Source organism: Anomaloglossus baeobatrachus, chromosome 1 (genome assembly GCF_048569485.1).
Source record: "Anomaloglossus baeobatrachus isolate aAnoBae1 chromosome 1, aAnoBae1.hap1, whole genome shotgun sequence".
In the NCBI taxonomy this organism is placed as follows: domain Eukaryota; kingdom Metazoa; phylum Chordata; class Amphibia; order Anura; family Aromobatidae; genus Anomaloglossus; species Anomaloglossus baeobatrachus.
Genome location: NC_134353.1, coordinates 631145060 through 631160968, shown reverse-complemented (window position 1 = coordinate 631160968; position 15909 = coordinate 631145060).

The window sequence follows — 15909 nt, the reverse complement described above, 5'->3', positions numbered from 1 at the left end:
CTGTGGTGGTACTACTGTAGGGGTTGTTTCTATCTGAGAGGGATCACGGTTATTATTAGGGAGGGCCATATCTAGGGTCAGCCGTCGTCGAACGGGGGCGTCTTCACACTAGGACGCCGACCCCCGTAGTCAGGAAGGAATAGTGAGAGGGAAAGATTATCCTTCCTTCCTCTATTTTTCATCCTGCCTTTTAATTGTTTGTTATGTACGTGAATTTGATAATAAAATTATATTATTTTATACAAAAGTAGTAAGAATCTGGTTTTGGCAAAATGTCTACTTTGAGTATCTAGAATTGGTATAGTTTTTATGGAAATTTGTGATGGCTGGATTTCTGTCTGGGCCTATCAGTGATCAATCGTGGCTAGATGATGTTAAAGAGGCCTTCTCTGAGATCTCTGCCGATGAGTCTGTGAATAAAGTCACATCACTCAAAACTAAATTTGAACAACTATACCAAGCATATAAAGAGAACATCAAGTCGTGGTGGGAGGTACAGTCCTTGGATAATTATATCCAACAAAAAGTGGTCCCTAGAGGACTCAGAATTCAACTGGTCCCAGCCAATAGGTGCAAGTCTCCTGAGCTCCTCAAAAAGTGGGAAGAGGAGTCCATTGCTTCCTCACTTCGTTTTCTGACCTTATTAAGGGATGAGGAGAAACTTACATTAGAACGTACATCCCTTAAACTACAAGAACTTATTAATGAGACACTCAAGTCTAAAACAGAGAGTGATTTTAAAACGAGGGAACTATCCTTGAAGTCATCGGTAGAAAAATACCGCTCTACATTGAAAGATAGGAAACATAAGAGGTTTGTAAGAGATCTGGCAGATTTTAAAGACAGACAAGCGTATAGTTTCTTGAATAAAACATCACCACCAGGGGACATATCGTCCACTGATGGTGAAACATCAGACACAGACTCAAGGACAAACTATCCCGGTGATTATAGATACCAACAGAGGAGACGATGGAGAGGCCAAGGAAACTGGAGACGAGGCAGAGGGCAGAGCTATCAGAATACGAGATACCAAAACGATGGAAATATATCAAGGTCATTTGCACCATCAGTACCCTCTCCCTCTTCATCCTCCTCTGGACCACTCTCTTTTTTAGAACAAGGCAGAGTCAATCACTACAATCTCAGAAGTGGGGGAGAAATGAGACCAAAGTGACCACATCAAGTATGAATAGAGACATCGAGATGCAAATAATCAATTTGTCAAAATACACACTGTCACCCATTGAAGACAAAGTACTCAGAGCTGGGTTAACTTTTGTACCAACTACACGCTTTGATGCCTTCAACTGGGTGAAAGATGTCCATTTATTTATAAGAAAGTTAAAATGGAGGAAACATTTTGCGCTGGAAAACAAAAAGCGGAGTCAACAGTTGGGGGTATCGGTAGATATGTTAGAGGATATTGACATCCTTATGGAACTTGAGAATGAAGGCACACATAGAGTAGGAGAAGGTCCTTTCTCCGCCCTTAAAAAGAAAAGCAAAAAGGCACCTCCCTTGGGGGACTATATCAACCTCGATCTGTTCTGTAGTATTGTTACAGATGAGATAAAAATGATTCATCCTAGAAAGAACTCAACGGTCTCTAATGTCACGCAAGAAGAGAGGGAAGCCATATGCAGTCTGGAGAACAATAGTAGTATAATAATAAAACCTTCTGATAAAGGGGGGAACATTGTGATCTTGGACCAAGATACCTATGTACTTATGTGTGCTCAACTGTTAAAGGACCAAAAATCATACGAACGACTAACTGGAGACCCTACCCCCCAGTATTATCAGCAGCTAAAATAAATACTTGATGTGGCAAAGCAACAGAAACTCATTTCATCTCATGAATATGACTTTCTACTTCCGCGTTACCCTAAGTTAGCAACTTTCTATGCTATTCCCAAAATACACAAAGGTACTAATCCCATCAAAGGCAGGCCCATAGTATCTGGGATTGATTCTTTAACTCAGAACAGCAGTACTTATGTGGATCAGATACTCAGATCTTTCGTTACCACTCTACCGTCCTACATACGCGATACTCTGGACTTGTTGGCCAAAATAGAAGACATCACCTTAGAGGAAAATATGATACTCACCTCCATAGATGTGGAGTCCCTGTACACAAGTATTCCTCATGGTAAAGGAATAGAAGCAGTCAACTATTTCTTGAGTATGCGTGGGAATCAAATGGAGGCCCATAATAGGTTCATTGGAGAGCTTTTGTATTTTATCCTCACTAGAAACGCGTTTCTGTTCAATTCCAAGTTCTACCATCAGCTCAGGGGCACAGCAATGGGGAGCCCATGTGCCCCCACATATGCTAACTTGCTCCTGGGCTGGTGGGAGAACACCGTCGTTTTTAAGGACGATGGGGATAACCACTGCTCTCAGATTTATTTCTGGGGTAGGTATATTGATGATATACTGGTTATCTGGGATGGAACGGCTCAATCCTTTAAAGAATTTGTAGAAGAACTCAATATTAATCAAATTGGATTAAAATTCACTTACGAAATTGGAATTGACAGGATCGCGTTTTTGGACATCTTCATCAAAAAGGATGTGGACGGTACACTGCAGACAACCTTGTATAGGAAACCTAATGCCACTAACAACTTTCTCCAATGGGACAGTCATCACCCTGTTAGTCTAAAAAGGGGTATACCTAAGGGGCAATTCCTACGTATCCGTAGGAATTGCTCTGACGATCAGGAATTTGGGAGACAGGCTGATCAACTGACAAAAAGGTTCCTCGATAGGGGATATCCCAAAAAAGTTATTCACAAGGCGTTCAATGCTGCAGTGGCGAAAGATAGACATGAATTACTAAACTGTAAGACTAGGGAAGTAAACAAAGGGACAACGAGGTTAGTAGGCACCTATGACGATAAAAACAGAGAAGTGATGAAAATCCTCAGGAAGTATTGGGGTATTCTTAAACAGGATCCAGACATAAAAGACAGTATTCTCCCTTATCCATCGGTGACTTTCCGCAGAGGCCGTAACTTGAAGGATCATGTGGTAAGAAGCCACTATGTGGCCCCCGAGACATCCGGGAGTGCGTGGCTCAGGACACGTCAGAATGGTACATTTCGATGCGGAGCTTGCAAGTTTTGCAAATATATTTCCCCATCAAACACATTTCATAGCATCACAACAGGAAGAACGTACCAAAATAGAAATTTTGCCAACTGTCGGACCCAAGGAGTCATTTATCTATTTAGTTGTAGTTGTCCAAAAAATTATATTGGCAAAACTAAAAGGCAGCTCAGGGTACGCATTGGTGAACACCTTGGAGATGTTCGCAATTTACGTGATACGCCAATAGCACGCCATATGAATCACCAACATGCAGGCAAAATGGAAGGTGCATGTTTCAAATCCATCGAAACAGTACCAGAACCTGAGAGGAAAGGAGACTGGGATGTCCTCCTATTACAAAGAGAGGCAAGGTGGATTTTCTGGATGGCCTCTGTGCATCCTGATAGCCTTAATGAAACAATCAGTTTCACACCCTTCATCCAATAACAATTGTATCCAGCAATCATATTTTGGGAAAATTATGTCTGTAGTGGACCTCCCCTTTAAGTGAATAGACCCTCAGTATTGGAGACGGGTCCTGAGTTACAGTATCATATATTGCTGTTTCTCTTTACTATATCGTAATTACATACATAATTTTCTATGTGTTCTCTTAGAAGAACTTCCTTCCCCTTTCCCCCTTTTCCTATACCTTATATTGACTATGCCCAATGATCCAATTATAGATATACTGAGGTTAAATTATACTTAGCTCCCTCTGGTCAGAACCAAAGTGTCCTAATATCATGACAAAAATGTGATCTGGTAACATTGCACAGTCATGGAAAATATGACTGTGTAATTCCACTTTAGTTGTACACTGCTGGTGTCCTAGCACATATATACTGATTAATTAAACCATGTACCGGTTTGGTGCAGATCCGGCGGTTCTATAGCTATCCACCATTAAACGCTGGCATTTAACTATATTAACATAATAATAGCCTTATTGCGCATGCGCAAACACTTCGTGCGCAATTTAACAACTAGGAACCTAACTTGTTGGTTCCGGGGTTCTCATTTAGAGATGCACATTTTCCGATCATGTGACCGGAAATGACGAAAACGGCTGGAAAACACATTATGATGATGACGCGTGTATGCGTAACGTCATTTCCGGTTTATCTCGTGCTGGCGCCAAAAGTCGGCTTTAAATAGCCCAGTATATGTGATGAAGTTAGCGACCGCCGGACGCCATACCCGTCATCTCCCATACAGACCTCCTTAAGGTAGGACCTCCTTACAAACCCCCTGGTGAAGAATGTTAGACTTAAGCGGTCTCACTAGTTCTATGTATGTTTTGCACTATAGATACTGGTTGCTGTGGATCCTTGTGGTTACCCCTTGCCCCATTGTGGGATAGCAACCAGGTATGTGGTCTCCTTACTGCAACTACTTGATGGGATAAGTGAGAAGGGCAAGCTCCAAACCATGTATGACTACAAATGTATTTGTTTCGGTATATATAGGACTTGGAGTGCATGTACCCCCTCCGTTACCATTGGAGGCTGTATATCTGGGTATAGTGCCAAGTATACGTGATGGAATAGTGTAATACGCTTTCAGTCCTGTGGATAAACCTGAGGTATTTCCCTATGGTGATTTGATAACTATAGTCAAGCTGTTTTGATTTTCTTTGGGGCTGAATATTGTCTCCTTCTCACTTTTCTCCTAATAGGTCCCCTCGATGGGAATTATCTTACTGTTTGGGAGGCTATATCTATAGATTCATGTGATATATTGCATGGTCTAGTGCGGACATTTATAACCCATGTAGGTAATATCACATGGAATAGGAGTATAAAATAATTAAACCTGGCCGCATTGTGTGTCCCTCAATACTATAACTGTGGAGCAATTTGGTGTCTATTTTTCTATTGACAGTATTCATTAGGACCCTAACTCAAGTGGGTTGTGATCAACTTAGGAATTAACAATCGAAAAGGTATTGGTCTTTCTGGCTCCTAAACCTAGACACAGGATTGTTATCTGAATTAATTTATAGTGTGTCTACCCATATAGGTAAAAGAGTCACCTTGACACATGTTCTGATAAATCAGCTGAACAGACAGCACGGTCGTTCCCCTATACTCTTTAGAAGTGGCAATCAGCGATTATTGGTCAGTATTGGTGTGTAGGTGCACACCTAGATCTGCTATCTATTTGGTTCCTTGGACTTATAATTAATGTGGGTTTTATTTTATTGTATTTGTCACAGATCTGTCCAAAGACGGAATATTCAAAATTCTCTCAAGAAATTGTTGAAAAGCCCCTGATGAGCCCCTGATATTGACAAGGGCGAAACGCGTCGGGCATTTCTTGAATTGAGTTCTATAAGAAATGTTACTTACCTCTTTTGGGCATTTCTTGGTTTCTTATATAGTGTGACTCATCTGTCTATCTCTAACTGAGCACATTGACTTATGTATAAGTTTGACTCATCTATACCGTAGTTGAGCACATAGATATTTGGAACATCTGACGACTTCCCTATGCCCCGTATCTCTACTCATCCGAGTGGTGATAAAGACAAGCTAGCCACCGTGGACTGAGCACCTCTTCCTCACTGTGGTGGTACTACTGTAGGGGTTGTTTCTATCTGAGAGGGATCACGGTTATTATTAGGGAGGGCCATATCTAGGGTCAGCCGTCGTCGAACGGGGGCGTCTTCACACTAGGACGCCGACCCCCGTAGTCAGGAAGGAATAGTGAGAGGGAAAGATTATCCTTCCTTCCTCTATTTTTCATCCTGCCTTTTAATTGTTTGTTATGTACGTGAATTTGATAATAAAATTATATTATTTTATACAAAAGTAGTAAGAATCTGGTTTTGGCAAAATGTCTACTTTGAGTATCTAGAATTGGTATAGTTTTTATGGAAATTTGTGATGGCTGGATTTCTGTCTGGGCCTATCAGTGATCAATCGTGGCTAGATGATGTTAAAGAGGCCTTCTCTGAGATCTCTGCCGATGAGTCTGTGAATAAAGTCACATCACTCAAAACTAAATTTGAACAACTATACCAAGCATATAAAGAGAACATCAAGTCGTGGTGGGAGGTACAGTCCTTGGATAATTATATCCAACAAAAAGTGGTCCCTAGAGGACTCAGAATTCAACTGGTCCCAGCCAATAGGTGCAAGTCTCCTGAGCTCCTCAAAAAGTGGGAAGAGGAGTCCATTGCTTCCTCACTTCGTTTTCTGACCTTATTAAGGGATGAGGAGAAACTTACATTAGAACGTACATCCCTTAAACTACAAGAACTTATTAATGAGACACTCAAGTCTAAAACAGAGAGTGATTTTAAAACGAGGGAACTATCCTTGAAGTCATCGGTAGAAAAATACCGCTCTACATTGAAAGATAGGAAACATAAGAGGTTTGTAAGAGATCTGGCAGATTTTAAAGACAGACAAGCGTATAGTTTCTTGAATAAAACATCACCACCAGGGGACATATCGTCCACTGATGGTGAAACATCAGACACAGACTCAAGGACAAACTATCCCGGTGATTATAGATACCAACAGAGGAGACGATGGAGAGGCCAAGGAAACTGGAGACGAGGCAGAGGGCAGAGCTATCAGAATACGAGATACCAAAACGATGGAAATATATCAAGGTCATTTGCACCATCAGTACCCTCTCCCTCTTCATCCTCCTCTGGACCACTCTCTTTTTTAGAACAAGGCAGAGTCAATCACTACAATCTCAGAAGTGGGGGAGAAATGAGACCAAAGTGACCACATCAAGTATGAATAGAGACATCGAGATGCAAATAATCAATTTGTCAAAATACACACTGTCACCCATTGAAGACAAAGTACTCAGAGCTGGGTTAACTTTTGTACCAACTACACGCTTTGATGCCTTCAACTGGGTGAAAGATGTCCATTTATTTATAAGAAAGTTAAAATGGAGGAAACATTTTGCGCTGGAAAACAAAAAGCGGAGTCAACAGTTGGGGGTATCGGTAGATATGTTAGAGGATATTGACATCCTTATGGAACTTGAGAATGAAGGCACACATAGAGTAGGAGAAGGTCCTTTCTCCGCCCTTAAAAAGAAAAGCAAAAAGGCACCTCCCTTGGGGGACTATATCAACCTCGATCTGTTCTGTAGTATTGTTACAGATGAGATAAAAATGATTCATCCTAGAAAGAACTCAACGGTCTCTAATGTCACGCAAGAAGAGAGGGAAGCCATATGCAGTCTGGAGAACAATAGTAGTATAATAAAAAAACCTTCTGATAAAGGGGGGAACATTGTGATCTTGGACCAAGATACCTATGTACTTATGTGTGCTCAACTGTTAAAGGACCAAAAATCATACGAACGACTAACTGGAGACCCTACCCCCCAGTATTATCAGCAGCTAAAACAAATACTTGATGTGGCAAAGCAACAGAAACTCATTTCATCTCATGAATATGACTTTCTACTTCCGCGTTACCCTAAGTTAGCAACTTTCTATGCTATTCCCAAAATACACAACGGTACTAATCCCATCAAAGGCAGGCCCATAGTATCTGGGATTGATTCTTTAACTCAGAACAGCAGTACTTATGTGGATCAGATACTCAGATCTTTCGTTACCACTCTACCGTCCTACATACGCGATACTCTGGACTTGTTGGCCAAAATAGAAGACATCACCTTAGAGGAAAATATGATACTCACCTCCATAGATGTGGAGTCCCTGTACACAAGTATTCCTCATGATAAAGGAATAGAAGCAGTCAACTATTTCTTGAGTATGCGTGGGAATCAAATGGAGGCCCATAATAGGTTCATTGGAGAGCTTTTGTATTTTATCCTCACTAGAAACGCGTTTCTGTTCAATTCCAAGTTCTACCATCAGCTCAGGGGCACAGCAATGGGGAGCCCATGTGCCCCCACATATGCTAACTTGCTCCTGGGCTGGTGGGAGAACACCGTCGTTTTTAAGGACGATGGGGATAACCACTGCTCTCAGATTTATTTCTGGGGTAGGTATATTGATGATATACTGGTTATCTGGGATGGAACGGCTCAATCCTTTAAAGAATTTGTAGAAGAACTCAATATTAATCAAATTGGATTAAAATTCACTTACGAAATTGGAATTGACAGGATCGCGTTTTTGGACATCTTCATCAAAAAGGATGTGGACGGTACACTGCAGACAACCTTGTATAGGAAACCTAATGCCACTAACAACTTTCTCCAATGGGACAGTCATCACCCTGTTAGTCTAAAAAGGGGTATACCTAAGGGGCAATTCCTACGTATCCGTAGGAATTGCTCTGACGATCAGGAATTTGGGAGACAGGCTGATCAACTGACAAAAAGGTTCCTCGATAGGGGATATCCCAAAAAAGTTATTCACAAGGCGTTCAATGCTGCAGTGGCGAAAGATAGACATGAATTACTAAACTGTAAGACTAGGGAAGTAAACAAAGGGACAACGAGGTTAGTAGGCACCTATGACGATAAAAACAGAGAAGTGATGAAAATCCTCAGGAAGTATTGGGGTATTCTTAAACAGGATCCAGACATAAAAGACAGTATTCTCCCTTATCCATCGGTGACTTTCCGCAGAGGCCGTAACTTGAAGGATCATGTGGTAAGAAGCCACTATGTGGCCCCCGAGACATCCGGGAGTGCGTGGCTCAGGACACGTCAGAATGGTACATTTCGATGCGGAGCTTGCAAGTTTTGCAAATATATTTCCCCATCAAACACATTTCAGAGCATCACAACAGGAAGAACGTACCAAAATAGAAATTTTGCCAACTGTCGGACCCAAGGAGTCATTTATCTATTTAGTTGTAGTTGTCCAAAAAATTATATTGGCAAAACTAAAAGGCAGCTCAGGGTACGCATTGGTGAACACCTTGGAGATGTTCGCAATTTACGTGATACGCCAATAGCACGCCATATGAATCACCAACATGCAGGCAAAATGGAAGGTGCATGTTTCAAATCCATCGAAACAGTACCAGAACCTGAGAGGAAAGGAGACTGGGATGTCCTCCTATTACAAAGAGAGGCAAGGTGGATTTTCTGGATGGCCTCTGTGCATCCTGATGGCCTTAATGAAACAATCAGTTTCACACCCTTCATCCAATAACAATTGGATCCAGCAATCATATTTTGGGAAAATTATGTCTGTAGTGGACCTCCCCTTTAAGTGAATAGACCCTCAGTATTGGAGACGGGTCCTGAGTTACAGTATCATATATTGCTGTTTCTCTTTACTATATCGTAATTACATACATAATTTTCTATGTGTTCTCTTAGAAGAACTTCCTTCCCCTTTCCCCCTTTTCCTATACCTTATATTGACTATGCCCAATGATCCAATTATAGATATACTGAGGTTAAATTATACTTAGCTCCCTCTGGTCAGAACCAAAGTGTCCTAATATCATGACAAAAATGTGATCTGGTAACATTGCACAGTCATGGAAAATATGACTGTGTAATTCCACTTTAGTTGTACACTGCTGGTGTCCTAGCACATATATACTGATTAATTAAACCATGTACCGGTTTGGTGCAGATCCGGCGGTTCTATAGCTATCCACCATTAAACGCTGGCATTTAACTATATTAACATAATAATAGCCTTATTGCGCATGCGCAAACACTTCGTGCGCAATTTAACAACTAGGAACCTAACTTGTTGGTTCCGGGGTTCTTATTTAGAGATGCACATTTTCCGATCATGTGACCGGAAATGACGAAAACGGCTGGAAAACACATTATGATGATGACGCGTGTATGCGTAACGTCATTTCCGGTTTATCTCGTGCTGGCGCCAAAAGTCGGCTTTAAATAGCCCAGTATATGTGATGAAGTTAGCGACCGCCGGACGCCATACCCGTCATCTCCCATACAGACCTCCTTAAGGTAGGACCTCCTTACAAACCCCCTGGTGAAGAATGTTAGACTTAAGCGGTCTCACTAGTTCTATGTATGTTTTGCACTATAGATACTGGTTGCTGTGGATCCTTGTGGTTACCCCTTGCCCCATTGTGGGATAGCAACCAGGTATGTGGTCTCCTTACTGCAACTACTTGATGGGATAAGTGAGAAGGGCAAGCTCCAAACCATGTATGACTACAAATGTATTTGTTTCGGTATATATAGGACTTGGAGTGCATGTTCCCCCTCCGTTACCATTGGAGGCTGTATATCTGGGTATAGTGCCAAGTATACGTGATGGAATAGTGTAATACGCTTTCAGTCCTGTGGATAAACCTGAGGTATTTCCCTATGGTGATTTGATAACTATAGTCAAGCTGTTTTGATTTTCTTTGGGGCTGAATATTGTCTCCTTCTCACTTTTCTCCTAATAGGTCCCCTCGATGGGAATTATCTTACTGTTTGGGAGGCTATATCTATAGATTCATGTGATATATTGCATGGTCTAGTGCGGACATTTATAACCCATGTAGGTAATATCACATGGAATAGGAGTATAAAATAATTAAACCTGGCCGCATTGTGTGTCCCTCAATACTATAACTGTGGAGCAATTTGGTGTCTATTTTTCTATTGACAGTATTCATTAGGACCCTAACTCAAGTGGGTTGTGATCAACTTAGGAATTAACAATCGAAAAGGTATTGGTCTTTCTGGCTCCTAAACCTAGACACAGGATTGTTATCTGAATTAATTTATAGTGTGTCTACCCATATAGGTAAAAGAGTCACCTTGACACATGTTCTGATAAATCAGCTGAACAGACAGCACGGTCGTTCCCCTATACTCTTTAGAAGTGGCAATCAGCGATTATTGGTCAGTATTGGTGTGTAGGTGCACACCTAGATCTGCTATCTATTTGGTTCCTTGGACTTATAATTAATGTGGGTTTTATTTTATTGTATTTGTCACAGATCTGTCCAAAGACGGAATATTCAAAATTCTCTCAAGAAATTGTTGAAAAGCCCCTGATGAGCCCCTGATATTGACAAGGGCGAAACGCGTCGGGCATTTCTTGAATTGAGTTCTATAAGAAATGTTACTTACCTCTTTTGGGCATTTCTTGGTTTCTTATATAGTGTGACTCATCTGTCTATCTCTAACTGAGCACATTGACTTATGTATAAGTTTGACTCATCTATACCGTAGTTGAGCACATAGATATTTGGAACATCTGACGACTTCCCTATGCCCCGTATCTCTACTCATCCGAGTGGTGATAAAGACAAGCTAGCCACCGTGGACTGAGCACCTCTTCCTCACTGTGGTGGTACTACTGTAGGGGTTGTTTCTATCTGAGAGGGATCACGGTTATTATTAGGGAGGGCCATATCTAGGGTCAGCCGTCGTCGAACGGGGGCGTCTTCACACTAGGACGCCGACCCCCGTAGTCAGGAAGGAATAGTGAGAGGGAAAGATTATCCTTCCTTCCTCTATTTTTCATCCTGCCTTTTAATTGTTTGTTATGTACGTGAATTTGATAATAAAATTATATTATTTTATACAAAAGTAGTAAGAATCTGGTTTTGGCAAAATGTCTACTTTGAGTATCTAGAATTGGTATAGTTTTTATGGAAATTTGTGATGGCTGGATTTCTGTCTGGGCCTATCAGTGATCAATCGTGGCTAGATGATGTTAAAGAGGCCTTCTCTGAGATCTCTGCGATGAGTCTGTGAATAAAGTCACATCACTCAAAACTAAATTTGAACAACTATACCAAGCATATAAAGAGAACATCAAGTCGTGGTGGGAGGTACAGTCCTTGGATAATTATATCCAACAAAAAGTGGTCCCTAGAGGACTCAGAATTCAACTGGTCCCAGCCAATAGGTGCAAGTCTCCTGAGCTCCTCAAAAAGTGGGAAGAGGAGTCCATTGCTTCCTCACTTCGTTTTCTGACCTTATTAAGGGATGAGGAGAAACTTACATTAGAACGTACATCCCTTAAACTACAAGAACTTATTAATGAGACACTCAAGTCTAAAACAGAGAGTGATTTTAAAACGAGGGAACTATCCTTGAAGTCATCGGTAGAAAAATACCGCTCTACATTGAAAGATAGGAAACATAAGAGGTTTGTAAGAGATCTGGCAGATTTTAAAGACAGACAAGCGTATAGTTTCTTGAATAAAACATCACCACCAGGGGACATATCGTCCACTGATGGTGAAACATCAGACACAGACTCAAGGACAAACTATCCCGGTGATTATAGATACCAACAGAGGAGACGATGGAGAGGCCAAGGAAACTGGAGACGAGGCAGAGGGCAGAGCTATCAGAATACGAGATACCAAAACGATGGAAATATATCAAGGTCATTTGCACCATCAGTACCCTCTCCCTCTTCATCCTCCTCTGGACCACTCTCTTTTTTAGAACAAGGCAGAGTCAATCACTACAATCTCAGAAGTGGGGGAGAAATGAGACCAAAGTGACCACATCAAGTATGAATAGAGACATCGAGATGCAAATAATCAATTTGTCAAAATACACACTGTCACCCATTGAAGACAAAGTACTCAGAGCTGGGTTAACTTTTGTACCAACTACACGCTTTGATGCCTTCAACTGGGTGAAAGATGTCCATTTATTTATAAGAAAGTTAAAATGGAGGAAACATTTTGCGCTGGAAAACAAAAAGCGGAGTCAACAGTTGGGGGTATCGGTAGATATGTTAGAGGATATTGACATCCTTATGGAACTTGAGAATGAAGGCACACATAGAGTAGGAGAAGGTCCTTTCTCCGCCCTTAAAAAGAAAAGCAAAAAGGCACCTCCCTTGGGGGACTATATCAACCTCGATCTGTTCTGTAGTATTGTTACAGATGAGATAAAAATGATTCATCCTAGAAAGAACTCAACGGTCTCTAATGTCACGCAAGAAGAGAGGGAAGCCATATGCAGTCTGGAGAACAATAGTAGTATAATAATAAAACCTTCTGATAAAGGGGGGAACATTGTGATCTTGGACCAAGATACCTATGTACTTATGTGTGCTCAACTGTTAAAGGACCAAAAATCATACGAACGACTAACTGGAGACCCTACCCCCCAGTATTATCAGCAGCTAAAACAAATACTTGATGTGGCAAAGCAACAGAAACTCATTTCATCTCATGAATATGACTTTCTACTTCCGCGTTACCCTAAGTTAGCAACTTTCTATGCTATTCCCAAAATACACAAAGGTACTAATCCCATCAAAGGCAGGCCCATAGTATCTGGGATTGATTCTTTAACTCAGAACAGCAGTACTTATGTGGATCAGATACTCAGATCTTTCGTTACCACTCTACCGTCCTACATACGCGATACTCTGGACTTGTTGGCCAAAATAGAAGACATCACCTTAGAGGAAAATATGATACTCACCTCCATAGATGTGGAGTCCCTGTACACAAGTATTCCTCATGATAAAGGAATAGAAGCAGTCAACTATTTCTTGAGTATGCGTGGGAATCAAATGGAGGCCCATAATAGGTTCATTGGAGAGCTTTTGTATTTTATCCTCACTAGAAACGCGTTTCTGTTCAATTCCAAGTTCTACCATCAGCTCAGGGGCACAGCAATGGGGAGCCCATGTGCCCCCACATATGCTAACTTGCTCCTGGGCTGGTGGGAGAACACCGTCGTTTTTAAGGACGATGGGGATAACCACTGCTCTCAGATTTATTTCTGGGGTAGGTATATTGATGATATACTGGTTATCTGGGATGGAACGGCTCAATCCTTTAAAGAATTTGTAGAAGAACTCAATATTAATCAAATTGGATTAAAATTCACTTACGAAATTGGAATTGACAGGATCGCGTTTTTGGACATCTTCATCAAAAAGGATGTGGACGGTACACTGCAGACAACCTTGTATAGGAAACCTAATGCCACTAACAACTTTCTCCAATGGGACAGTCATCACCCTGTTAGTCTAAAAAGGGGTATACCTAAGGGGCAATTCCTACGTATCCGTAGGAATTGCTCTGACGATCAGGAATTTGGGAGACAGGCTGATCAACTGACAAAAAGGTTCCTCGATAGGGGATATCCCAAAAAAGTTATTCACAAGGCGTTCAATGCTGCAGTGGCGAAAGATAGACATGAATTACTAAACTGTAAGACTAGGGAAGTAAACAAAGGGACAACGAGGTTAGTAGGCACCTATGACGATAAAAACAGAGAAGTGATGAAAATCCTCAGGAAGTATTGGGGTATTCTTAAACAGGATCCAGACATAAAAGACAGTATTCTCCCTTATCCATCGGTGACTTTCCGCAGAGGCCGTAACTTGAAGGATCATGTGGTAAGAAGCCACTATGTGGCCCCCGAGACATCCGGGAGTGCGTGGCTCAGGACACGTCAGAATGGTACATTTCGATGCGGAGCTTGCAAGTTTTGCAAATATATTTCCCCATCAAACACATTTCAGAGCATCACAACAGGAAGAACGTACCAAAATAGAAATTTTGCCAACTGTCGGACCCAAGGAGTCATTTATCTATTTAGTTGTAGTTGTCCAAAAAATTATATTGGCAAAACTAAAAGGCAGCTCAGGGTACGCATTGGTGAACACCTTGGAGATGTTCGCAATTTACGTGATACGCCAATAGCACGCCATATGAATCACCAACATGCAGGCAAAATGGAAGGTGCATGTTTCAAATCCATCGAAACAGTACCAGAACCTGAGAGGAAAGGAGACTGGGATGTCCTCCTATTACAAAGAGAGGCAAGGTGGATTTTCTGGATGGCCTCTGTGCATCCTGATGGCCTTAATGAAACAATCAGTTTCACACCCTTCATCCAATAACAATTGGATCCAGCAATCATATTTTGGGAAAATTATGTCTGTAGTGGACCTCCCCTTTAAGTGAATAGACCCTCAGTATTGGAGACGGGTCCTGAGTTACAGTATCATATATTGCTGTTTCTCTTTACTATATCGTAATTACATACATAATTTTCTATGTGTTCTCTTAGAAGAACTTCCTTCCCCTTTCCCCCTTTTCCTATACCTTATATTGACTATGCCCAATGATCCAATTATAGATATACTGAGGTTAAATTATACTTAGCTCCCTCTGGTCAGAACCAAAGTGTCCTAATATCATGACAAAAATGTGATCTGGTAACATTGCACAGTCATGGAAAATATGACTGTGTAATTCCACTTTAGTTGTACACTGCTGGTGTCCTAGCACATATATACTGATTAATTAAACCATGTACCGGTTTGGTGCAGATCCGGCGGTTCTATAGCTATCCACCATTAAACGCTGGCATTTAACTATATTAACATAATAATAGCCTTATTGCGCATGCGCAAACACTTCGTGCGCAATTTAACAACTAGGAACCTAACTTGTTGGTTCCGGGGTTCTCATTTAGAGATGCACATTTTCCGATCATGTGACCGGAAATGACGAAAACGGCTGGAAAACACATTATGATGATGACGCGTGTATGCGTAACGTCATTTCCGGTTTATCTCGTGCTGGCGCCAAAAGTCGGCTTTAAATAGCCCAGTATATGTGATGAAGTTAGCGACCGCCGGACGCCATACCCGTCATCTCCCATACAGACCTCCTTAAGGTAGGACCTCCTTACAAACCCCCTGGTGAAGAATGTTAGACTTAAGCGGTCTCACTAGTTCTATGTATGTTTTGCACTATAGATACTGGTTGCTGTGGATCCTTGTGGTTACCCCTTGCCCCATTGTGGGATAGCAACCAGGTATGTGGTCTCCTTACTGCAACTACTTGATGGGATAAGTGAGAAGGGCAAGCTCCAAACCATGTATGACTACAAATGTATTTGTTTCGGTATATATAGGACTTGGAGTGC